Genomic DNA, 12,117 nt, shown 5'->3' on the forward strand with positions numbered 1-12,117 from the left:
CCCTGGATTTGGAAGGTCCTCTGGAGAAGGGAATAGCTACCCACTCCAGTATTTTTGCCTGGAGAATTCCATGGACAGAGGAGCCTGGCAGGTTACAGTCAATGGGATCACAAAGAGTTGGATATGACTGAGTCACACACACACACACACACATAACATGTATGTGTGTGTGCGCATGTATATATGTGTGTATATATATATATATACATATATATATATATACATATATAGTTGCTATGATACCAGTAATATTTTTTTTTCAGAGCTGCCAGGCTTTGTTTCTTTGCCTCTGTTGCTGTCCACTGCAGCCTTCCTGAGATGGTCTCTAAAGGTGATATGCGAAAATAAATCAAAATGGGCTTATAGCTTTGGGTGAATCCAATACCTGTTTTATTGTATGCAGCTATGGATGATTATTGGGAGTACAAAAGTGAAACCTTACCTTGAATTCCCAGAGGGATATCTAAATACTACCCTTAAACTTGTCTCTATGCAATTCTTTCTGGATGCCTCATCTCTGCATCTCTGTGTCTGAATTCTGAATGATGACATCAAATGTAGGCAAGAAATTAACCCTCTCTTACTTAAATATTACTTGGATATTTAATTTAAAGGAATAAGTTATGCAGGTATTTTGAGTTGAGTCAAGGTGTATAGGCTGAAAATATCATATATTAAGGATTGTGTATTTCCCATGCCTCTCTCTATTAATAGATATACACCTCTCTTATTGTGTCAAGGCTATCTTGGGCCCAATATTCTTTACACCTTGGCACTACAAGAGTAAAAATAATATGAAATACATCGTGTCCCTCAAAAACAGTATTGAACAAAATCATGGCTTACTATGACTTTTCCACCATGCTTGACACCGAAGCTAAAATATAAACAAGATAGTCATTGCATTATTTCATATTGGAAATAAAAATAGTGATTTTTTTCTCTGTGTGATTTTTAATTCAATAGAAGTACAAAGACTGAGGGGAGATATAAATGAAGAAAATATAAACAAATGAAAAAATGGCATTTCAAAAATAGGCATTTACATGTTTATTTGACAAATAATTGAGTGGCACTGTTGGTCTTCTCTGGTGGTTCAGACTGTAAAGTATCTGCTTACAATTCAGGACATCTGACTTCTATCCCTGGTTTGAGAAGATCCTCTGGAAAAGAGAATGGTTACCTACCTACTTCAATGTTCTTTCATGGAGTATTCCATAGACAGAGGAACCTGGCTGGCTATAGTCCATGGAGTCCCCAAAAGTCAGACATTTTTGTGTATTAGTTGACTGAGCCAGCTTTCACACATGTCTGTTAAAGTAACTATATTTGATCAATAATGTGATTATTTGAAGCATTAAAAAGAATTCACATAGCAAATTCAAATACAAAAGAAAAGTGAAATGTTGAAAAATTAATGTGGATAAAATAATATAAGTTTGCAACTTATAAGATATTCCACATAAATTCAAATTGTGATAATAGAATCTATAAAAGGAAAAAAGTCAATAGATTATAACCAATAATCAAAGTTTAAATAAAAATGTGTTTCTTATAATTTGTAAACAACTTGTTGTTTTTATTCAGTCGCTAAGTTGTGTCTGCATCTTTGGGACCCTATAAACTGCAGCACACCAGGCTTTCTTGTCCTTCACTATCTCCTGGAGTTTAGTAAAACTCATATCTATTGAGTTGATGATACCATCCAAATATATCAATCTCTGTTGCCCCCTTTTCCTTCTGCCTTCAACCTGTCCCACTATGAGAATCCTTTCCAAAGAATCTACTCTTCATATCAGGTGGTCACATTATTGGAGCTTCAGCTTCTGCATCCTGCAGCTTTCCGGTGAATATTCAAGGTTGATTTCCTTTAGGACTGAAGAATTTGATCTCCTTGCAGTCCAAGGGACTCTCAAGAGTCTTCTCCAAAAGCATAATTCAAAAGCATCAATTCTTGAGTAATCAGCCTTCTTTATGGTCCAATTCTCACATCCGTATATGACTATCAGAAAAACCATGGCTTTGACTATATGGACTTTCTCAGCAAAGTAATGTTTCTGACTTTTAATATGCTCTCTAGGTTTGTCATAGCTTTTCTTCCAAGGAGCAAGTGTCTTTTAATTTCATGGTGTCAGTCACCATCTGCAATAATTATGGAGTCCAAGAAAATAAAGTCCATCGTTTTTCCATTGTTTCCCCTTGTATTTGCCATGAAGTAATAGGACCGGATGTCCTGATCTTAGTTATTTGAGTGTTCAGCTTTAAGCCAGGATTTTTGCTTGCCTCTTTCACATTCATCAAGAACCTCTTTAGTCCTCTTCATTTTCTGCCATTAGGGTGGTATCATCTGCATATCTGAGGTGGTTGATATTTCTCCTGGCAATCTTGATTTCAGCTTGTGACTCATACAGCCCAATCTTTCATATGATGTACTCTGCATAGTAGTTAGATAAGCAGGATAGCAATATACAGCCTTTATGTACTCCTTTCCCAATTTTGAACTAGTCCCTTTTTCCATGTCCAGTCGATATATTTCCTCTTGTCTTATATACAGGTTTCTCAAGAGACAGATATGGTGGTCTGGCATTCCCATATGTTAATAACTCTCCACAGGTTTTTTGTTTGTTTGTTTGCTTTTTATTTTATTTTTTATTTTTGTGATCCACACAGTCAAAGGCTTTCTCATAATGACTGAAGCACAAGTAGATGTCTTTGGAATTCCCTTGCTTTTTCTATGTGCTAACTGATTTTGGCAATTTGATTTCTGGTTCCTCTGCCTTTTCTAATCCAGCTTGAACATCTGGAAGTTCTTGGTTCACATGCTCTTGAAGCCTAGCTTGAAAGATTTTGAGCATTATCTGCTAGCATGTGAAATAAGTGCAATTCTGTGGTAGTTTGAACATACTTTGGTGCTGCCTTTCTTTGGGATTCTAATGAAAAGTGACGTTTCCCATCCTGTGGCCACTGCTGAGTTTTGCAAATACGCTGACATATTGAGTGTGGTACTTTCATAGTATCATCTTTTAGACTTTATTTATTTATTTATTTAAATTTTAATATCTTTAATTCTTACATGCGTTCCCAAACATGAACCCCCCTCCCACCTCCCTCCCCATAACTTCTCTCTGGGTCATCCCCATGCACCAGCCCCAAGCATGCTGCAACCTGCATCAGACATAGACTGGCGATTCAATTCTTACATGATAGTATACATGTTACATAGCTCAGCTGAAATTCCATTACCTCCACCAGCCTTGTTTGTAGTAATGCTTCCTAAGGCCCACTTGACTTCTCATTCCAGGATGTCTGGCTCTAGGTGAATGACCACACCTTCATGGTTATCTGGGTAATTAGACATTTTCTGTACAGTTCTGTGTATTCTTGTCACCTCTTCTCAATCTCCTATGCTTCTGTTAGGTCCTTGCTTTTTCTGTTTCTGTCCTTCATTGTACCCATCCCTTGATATCTCCAGTTATCTTAAAGACATCTCCAGTCTTTCCCATTCTATTGTTTTCCTTTATTACTTTGCATTGTTCATTTGAGAAGGCTAATAAAATTAATAAGGCTTATTATTAAATGTTATTTTTTCAAAAGTTGAATTTTAGTCAGCATTACAAATTAAATGAACTAAATTACCATCTACATTTTCTATTTAAAACAATATTTTCTCTCCATAAAAAACAATATCAATCTCATCATTTACTGTTTTACCTAAGATTCTTATATCTTTCATTTTGCCTGTCATTAAATGTTGCTTAGAATACAGCTTTGGAATATCTGAAACATTTTTAAAAGACAAAATAACTAATGTTATACTGTATAAAATATTTTATTCATTTAAGAAGTAATTTTTGTAATAATATATTTTTGAAAATATATTATTATACTATCCCCACAATATTTTACAATGAATTTACAGGGAATCAAATTTCCCTTAGTGTACTATAATCTGTCATAACAAATGTTCTTTAAGTAAATGGGGTGAACACCCAGAATTAAAGCAAAAAATCTTTCAGGATACAGAAGTTTTGCTAATGAAATAATTTACTATAAATGGATCTAACCTATATTTTTGTTTCATTTTTAAAAAAATAGACAAGGAAATAAATGCCAAACCATAATTTTACTTTCAGAGAAACAAAAGAATGAAGCAACTCTGTCCTAATCATTTTCAAGATGTGAAATTTTCTCAACTCCAGTTTGAGAAAGGCAGATTTAAATAGACATTTAAAAAGCTAAAGAAGTTAGAAAAAAAGGACAGTTTTTCATGACGCTGAAATCACCATGCACTGATATAAATTAAACGAAATGAAGTTAAATCATACACCAGTATGTATAAGTGAAATCTTAAATAAAACCTTAACTCAGTTTCTTTACTTAGCAAATAGAGAGAGGTAATAAAAATGGAATAGTAACTCAGAATCAAAACTTTATCATCTCAAAATATTTTAATCTAGCTGAGAAGAAACATAATATTGTGGCTAAAGATGTGGAATATATAGGTTTGACTTGGGCTCTGCTACTGTGCCGACTGAACTGCTGTTGCAATTACTTAATATCTTCTGATCTCTACTCATCTCTAAACTCATTATCTAACTTGTGGACTTGTTGTAAAGATTAAATAAAGTTAATATTTGTAGAACACTTCAAACACTGCTTAGATATCATAAATATAGAAACACTTGCTAAATATATTTATAATTATATGTATCTAGATATATGCATTTATTAATACGCATAGTCTGTCCAATAGATGCATCACAATATATTAGTTATTCCTCCTTTTTTATGTGAGTGTTTATTTACTGACAAAGAGATTGTAGGTAGGTTAGTTTGATAGATAGATAGATAGATAGATATAGATATTAGATAAATCTATAATAAGCTCTAATCAAAATCAAATTAAAATAGCTCACTGTTATGTGATGGAAATTGAGCCTTGTATTTCTGTATGAAACTTAAAGAGATGTGGCACAGAAAAGTGTGTATATTCCTGGTTGGAATAACAAAAATATATCTGTACATTGAATGGATATGCAAAATCAAACCTAATTCAAGAGATAATTATTTTCAATTCTTTTTTGAAAAATCTGCAAAAATATTTACACAACTATCAAGAAAAAACTGAATGGTAAGTAAAGTTTATTTTGAACAATAATATCATATGGTAGTTTTTCAGTAAAATTTACAAAAATAGCAGGCTCTCATTCAAACAGAATGCAAAGAATTATTGATGACATGAGTATAAACAAATATACTTTATCATTCTAAAATAGTATTTATTTGGAACACAAATTAAAAAAAATTAATTTAATTCCTGTATGCAATTATCAGTAACTAAAAAGCAAAAGAACACACAAAAGTTGCTGCAAAATTAAATGTTTCAAAGGTAGAATATGTTCAATTGTTTAAGTGAAGTAATTCATATTAGTGGAATGTCATATCCTGTGAATATTAAATATTATGAAAGATTATTTATAAACCAACTATTTATATTAGTAGAAAAGGATCTCTGAGCTCATACATTTATTATCTCTTCCAAATTCTTAAAAAAAATCAAAATTTAATATTAGTGATACTATGATGATAAGATTGCATTCACTAAAAGAAGCTTCAAGCACAGTTTGCAATTATGTTGTGTGGGTTAATTCTGGGTTAATTTAGTGATAATGAAACCATATCTAACTAGATGTAAGAAACAGGACTGATACCACATAAATTTAAGGAAGCTTAAGCCAACCTGTTCACATGTAGACTATAGAAGATAATGCTCATCTAAGGAGAAGGAGGATGATATGTGCGGTCACACAGGTGCACCTATTTCACAGAATGAAAAAGCCTATTGTTTCAAAGTGGATTCAACCCCTGGGTCAGCAAGGTCCCCTGGAGAAGAAAATGGGAACCCACACCAGTGTTCTTGCCTGAGAAATCCATGGACAGAGCATACTGGTGGGCTACAATCCATGGGATTCCCAAAGAGGCAGACATAGCATAGTGACTAAACAATAAATTTTTAGGTCTGTACATACATGTTTCCATCATCTATTTTAGTAGTTTCAAAGTGTAATGTGGTAAGTTTACATTAAAACTATTTCCTTATTTAGAAACATTCAATTTTTGTGAGTAGATTATGAGTAGGGGAAATTGAAACTCAAAGAACATTGCTGAAATTTAATTCTGTGTAAAGCAGTAAAGATTTGTTTATAAAAAGAACTGTAAACCTTACTGCCTGGGCTCAAAAGCTGTTTTGCTACTAAAGAGTTGTGAATTCTTTTTGCACTAGTTTTCTTACTTATAAAATGAGAATAATAGTCAGTTAGTTCAGTTGATCAGTCATGCCCGACTCTTTGTGACGCTGTGGAATGCTGCATGCCAGGCTTTCCTGTCCATCACCAATTCCTGGAGCTTGTTCCAACTCATGTCCATTGGACTGGTGATGCCAACCAACCATCTCATCCTCTGTCATACCATTCTCTGTAAATGAGAATAATAATAATACCTAAATAACAGAGTATTGATGATAAATATGTTAATATATGCAAGGTTCATAGATAACGAATGCTGCTGCTGCTACTGCTAAGTCACTTCAGTCATGTCCTACTCTGTGTGACCCTAGAGACGGCAGCCCACCAGGCGTTGCCATCCCTGGGATTCTCCAGGCAAGAATGATGCTAAATAATTTTTATTACACATTATAGATTTATGTTTATTTAACATGCTCAGAATGTTTGTCTTGCGTAAACCAGGTGCTGTGCTGTCTTCCAGGGCATAATGAGATTTGCTGGTTGCCTACTAAGATTTTATTTTTGCCTTCTAATTTTTCATTCAACCATACGACTGGTAGAATTGCCTTACTCCCAGAATAGGAATAGATCTTGATTAGCTTTAAAATATTCAATTTCATGACTACAGTGTTTTGGCATTTTTGTTGTTGTTGTTTTTCAGTTGCTAAGTCATGTCTGACTCTTTGCAACCTCATGGAATGCAGCATGCAAGGTTTCCCTGTCCTCCACTATTTCCTGGAGTTTGCTCAAACTCATGTCCGTTTGGCTTATGGTGCCATCCAACCATCTCATCCTCTGTCACTCACTTCTCCTTCTGTCCTCAGTCTTTCCCAGCATTGGGGTCTTTTCCAGTGAGTCAGCTCTTTGCATCAGGTGGCCAAAGTACTGGAGCTTCAGCTTCAGCACCAGTCCTTCCAATAATTATTCAGGGTTGATTTTGTTTAGGATTGACTGCTTTGATCTCCTGGAGTCCAAGGGACTCTCAAGAGTCTTCTACAGTACCACAATTCAAAAGCATCAATTCTTTGGCATTCAGTCTTCTTTATGGCCCAACCCTAACATTCATACATGACTACTGATTGTGTCAGTTTATTCCTAGTCTAATTCAGGTCAGTGAGATATGGTTCTGTTATCTGGTGACTTCAGAGAAGGAAGCTCACTGTCTTTCCTCAGTTAGATATAAATGGTCAAGGCTTCTGCCATCAGTAGTCTTCATGAAACACTGAGAAAGGGAATCATCAAATGATAATGATACTCTTGTTGCAGAAGTCACAAGAGGTGATGACAAAAGTCTAACAAATTCATTTGTTGACATTGGTAACATAGTGTGAATTTATAAGTAACAGGAATAAAAATAAATGTGTATATATTTAAGCTAAGAATGTATTCAATTCAAATAAATGAGATACATTAGAAAACTTCAACATATGTAGTGATCAGTTCAACTCTATATCTTCTAGGCATATGCTTTTTTGGGGGTGGGGGGGACAATCAGGCAAAAAGGAAAAAATTCAAAGAAATATAATTTGGAAATTAGCAAAATTCTAATATATAAAATTGGAATGCCATTGGTTTCAGTTTCCTCCTCTTATTAATTTTCTCTGAAAATTCTTACTTGACTTTTTCTTTTCATTTTATTCATTTGAGAGCATTAGTTCTATTTCTTAGCACAGTTCAATCATACAGTACATTATTATTCACTATTGTTTCATGTTATTCATAGATCCTCAGACATTATTCATCTTGTAATTGAAATTTTGACCCTTTTATCAGATTCTCTTTATTTTTACATAGCCCTCAGTCTCTGACAATGATCATTCTATTGTCTGATCCTATAACTTCAACTATTTTTATTCTATCTACAAGTGATAACATGCAATATTTGTCTTTTTCTATCTGGCTTATTTCTCTCAGCATAATTGCCTCCAATTTCTTCCTTGTTGTCAAAAATGGTGGGCTATCCTTCTTTTTTTAAAGTGGGGTAGTATTCCTTGTGTGTGTGTGTGTGTGTGTGTGTGTGTGTGTGTGTGTGTGTATACCACAATCATCTTTTAACAGACATAACAGACATTCTGGTTGTTTTCATACCTTGGCTGTTATGAATAGTACTGCAAAACAGGGGAGTAAAGCTATCTCTTCAAGAGAGTGATTAAAATTCCCTTTTGATATATATTCATAAATGGGATTGCAGAATCTTATAGAAATTCTACTTTTAATTTTTAAAGGAAACTTCCTATTGCCATATGACCATGTAGTATGGTCGATTTAACGTAATGTTGAGTTTGGTGTGCCAATATTTTGTTGAGGATTTTGCATCTGTATTCATTGGCCTGTAATTTTCTTTTTTCTTCCTTCATTTCCTTCTATTTTATATATATATTTAAATTGAACATAATGCTTGCTTCCTAAAATGAGTTTGTAGTGTGGCTTCCCATTTCATTTTTGGAGTATTTTTTTAGAATCATTGACAGTAATTCTTTTTTTTTTTAATTTGTCCAATTATTTCTTTTATTTTTTGCCTTTTTATTTATTTTTTTTAATTTTTATTTTTACTTTATTTTACTTTACAATACTGTATTGGTTTCGACATACATTGACCTGAATCCACCACGGATGTACATGTGATCCCAACATGAACCCCCCTCCCACCTCCCTCCCCACAACATCGCTCTGAGTCATCCCCATGCACCATCCCCAAGCATGCTGTATCCTGGATCAGACATAGACTGGTGATTCAATTCTTACATGATAGTATACATGCTTCAATGCCATTCTCCCAAATCATTCCACCCTCTCCTTCTCCCTCTCCCTCTGAGTCCCAAAGTCCGCTATACACATCTGTGTCTTTTTTGCTGTCTTGCATACAGGGTCATCATTGCCATCTTTCTAAATTCCATATATATGTGTTAGTATACTGTATTGATGTTTTTCTTTCTGGCTTATTTCACTCTGTATAATCGGCTCCAGTTTCATCCATCTCAACAGAACTGATTCAAATGTATTCTTTTTAATGGCTGAGTAATACTCCATTGTGTATATGTACCACAGCTTTCTTATCCATTCATCTGCTGATGGACATCTAGGTTGTTTCCATGTCCTGGCTATTATAAACAGTGCTGTGATGAACATTGGGGTTCATGTGTCTCTTTCAATTCTGGTTTCCTCGGTGTGTATGCCCAGGAGTGGGATTGCTGGGTCATACGGCAGTTCTATTTGCAATTTTTTAAGGAATCTCCGCACTGTTTTCCATAGTGGTTGCACTAATTTGCATTCCCACCAACAGTGTAGGAGGGTTCCCTTTCTCCACACCCTCTCCAGCATTTATTGCTTGCAGATTTTTGGATCACAGCCATTCTGACTGGTGTGAAGTGGTACCTCATTGTGGTTTTGATTTGCATTTCTCTAATAATGAGTGATGTTGAGCATCTTTTCATGTGTTTGTTAGCCATCCGTATGTCTTCTTTGGAGAAATGTCTATTTAGTTCTTTGGCCCATTTTTTGATTGGGTCGTCTGTTTTTCTGGAATTGAGTTGCATAAGTTGCTTGTATATTTTTGAGATTAGTTGTTTGTCAGTTGTTTCATTTGCTATTATTTTCTCCCATTCTGAAGGCTGTCTTTTCACCTTGCTTATATTTTCCTTTGTTGTGCAGAAGCTTTTAATTTTAATTAGATCCCATTTGTTTATTTTTGCTTTTATTTCCAGAATTCTGGGAGGTGGATCATAGAGGATCCTGCTGTGATTTATGTCGGAGAGTGTTTTGCCTATGTTCTCCTCTAGGAGTTTTATAGTTTCTGCTCTTACATTTAGATCTTTAATGCATTTTGAGTTTACTTTCATGTGCGGAGTTAGAAAGTGATCTAATTTCATTCTTTTACAAGTGGTTGACCAGTTTTCCCAGCACCACTTGTTAAAGAGGTTGTCTTTACTCCATTGTATATTCTTGCCTCCTTTGTCAAAGATAAGGTGTCCATATGTGTGTGGATTTATCTCTGGGCTTTCTATTTTGTTCCATTGAACTATGTTTCTGTCTTTGTGCCAGTGCCATACTGTCTTGATGACTGTGACTTTGGAACAAGACAACGCTGCCCACTTTCACCACTACTATTCAACATAGTTCTGGAAGTTTTGGCCATAGCAATCAGAACAAAAAAGAAATAAAAAGGAATCCAAATTGGAAAAGAAGTAAAACTATCATTATTTGCAGATGACATGATCCTCTACATAGAAAACCCTAAAGACTCCACCAGAAAATTACTAGAGCTAATTAATGAATATAGTAAAGTTGCAGGATATAAAATCAACACACAGAAATCCCTTGCATTCCTATACACTAATAATGAGAAAGTAGAAAAAGAAATTAAGGAAACAAATCCATTCACCATTGCAACGAAAAGAATAAAATACTTAGGAATATATCTACCTAAAGAAACTAAAGACCTATATATAGAAAACTATAAAACACTGATGAAAGAAATCAAAGAGGACACTAATAGATGGAGAAATATGTCATGTCCATGGATCAGAAGAATCAATATAGTGAAAATGAGTATACTACCCAAAGCAATTTACAAATTCAATGCAATCCCTATGAAGCTACCAGTGATATTTTTCACAGAACTAGAACAAATCATTTCAAGATTTGTATGGAAATACAAAAAAACCTCGAATAGCCAAAGCAATCTTGAGAAAGAAGAATGGAACTGGAGGAATCTACTTGCCTGACTTCAGGCTCTACTACATTAATTCTTATTTAAATGGCATATAGACTACTAATGAAATTCTTCTCAGACTTTTCTTTGCTGGGAGGTTTTTGATTATTGATTTGATCAGATTACTATCTGAATTTTCTTAACAATAATGAGTCTATTCATATTTTCTGGATTCTATGATAGCTCAGTTGCTAAACAATCCACCTGCAATGCAGGAGACCATAGTTTGATTGCTGGGTTGGGACTATCCCCTGGAGAAGGGATAGCCTACCCACTCCAATATTCTTGGGCTTCTCTTGTAGTTCATCTATTAAAGAATCCGCCTGCATTGTGGGAGACCTGGATTTGATCCCTGGATTAAGAAAATCCCCTGGAGAAAGGAAAGGCTACCCACTCAGTATTCTGGCCTGCAGAATTACAGGGATTATGCCAAAGACTTCGACTGTGTGGATCACAATAAACGGTGGAAACTTCTGAAGGAGGTGGAAATAACAGACCACCTGACTCTAGAGAAACCTGTATGCACGTCAGGAAGCAACAGAACATGACATTGAACAACAGACTGATTTCAAATGGGAAAAGGAGTAAATCAAGTGTGAATATTGCCACCCTCCTTGTTTAACATATCCAGAGTACATCATGAGAAATGCTGGGCTGGAAGAAGCACAAACTGGAATCAAGATTACCAGAAAAATTATCAATACCCTCAGACATGCAGATTGCACCACTCTTATGGCAGAAAGTGAAGAAGAACTAAAGATTCTCTTGATGAAAGTGAAAGAGGAATTGCTTGTATATTTTTAAGATTAGTCGTTTGTCAGTTGCTTCATTTGTTATTATTTTCTCCCATTCTGAAGGCTGTATTTTCTCCTTGCTTATAGTTTCTTTTGTTGTGCAGGAGCTTTTAAGTTTAATTAGGTCCCATTTGTTTATTTTTGCTTTTATTTCAAATATTCTGGGAGGTGGGTCATAGAGGATCCTGCTGTGATTTATGTTGGAGAGTGTTTTGCCTATTTTCTCCTCTAGGAGTTTTATAATTTTTGGTCTTACATTTAGATCTTTAATCTATTTTGAGTTTATTTTTGTGTATGGTGTTAGAAAGTGTTCTAATTTCATTCTTTT

This window comes from Ovis aries, chromosome 10, assembly GCF_016772045.2.
Source record: "Ovis aries strain OAR_USU_Benz2616 breed Rambouillet chromosome 10, ARS-UI_Ramb_v3.0, whole genome shotgun sequence".
Lineage (NCBI taxonomy): Eukaryota > Metazoa > Chordata > Mammalia > Artiodactyla > Bovidae > Ovis > Ovis aries.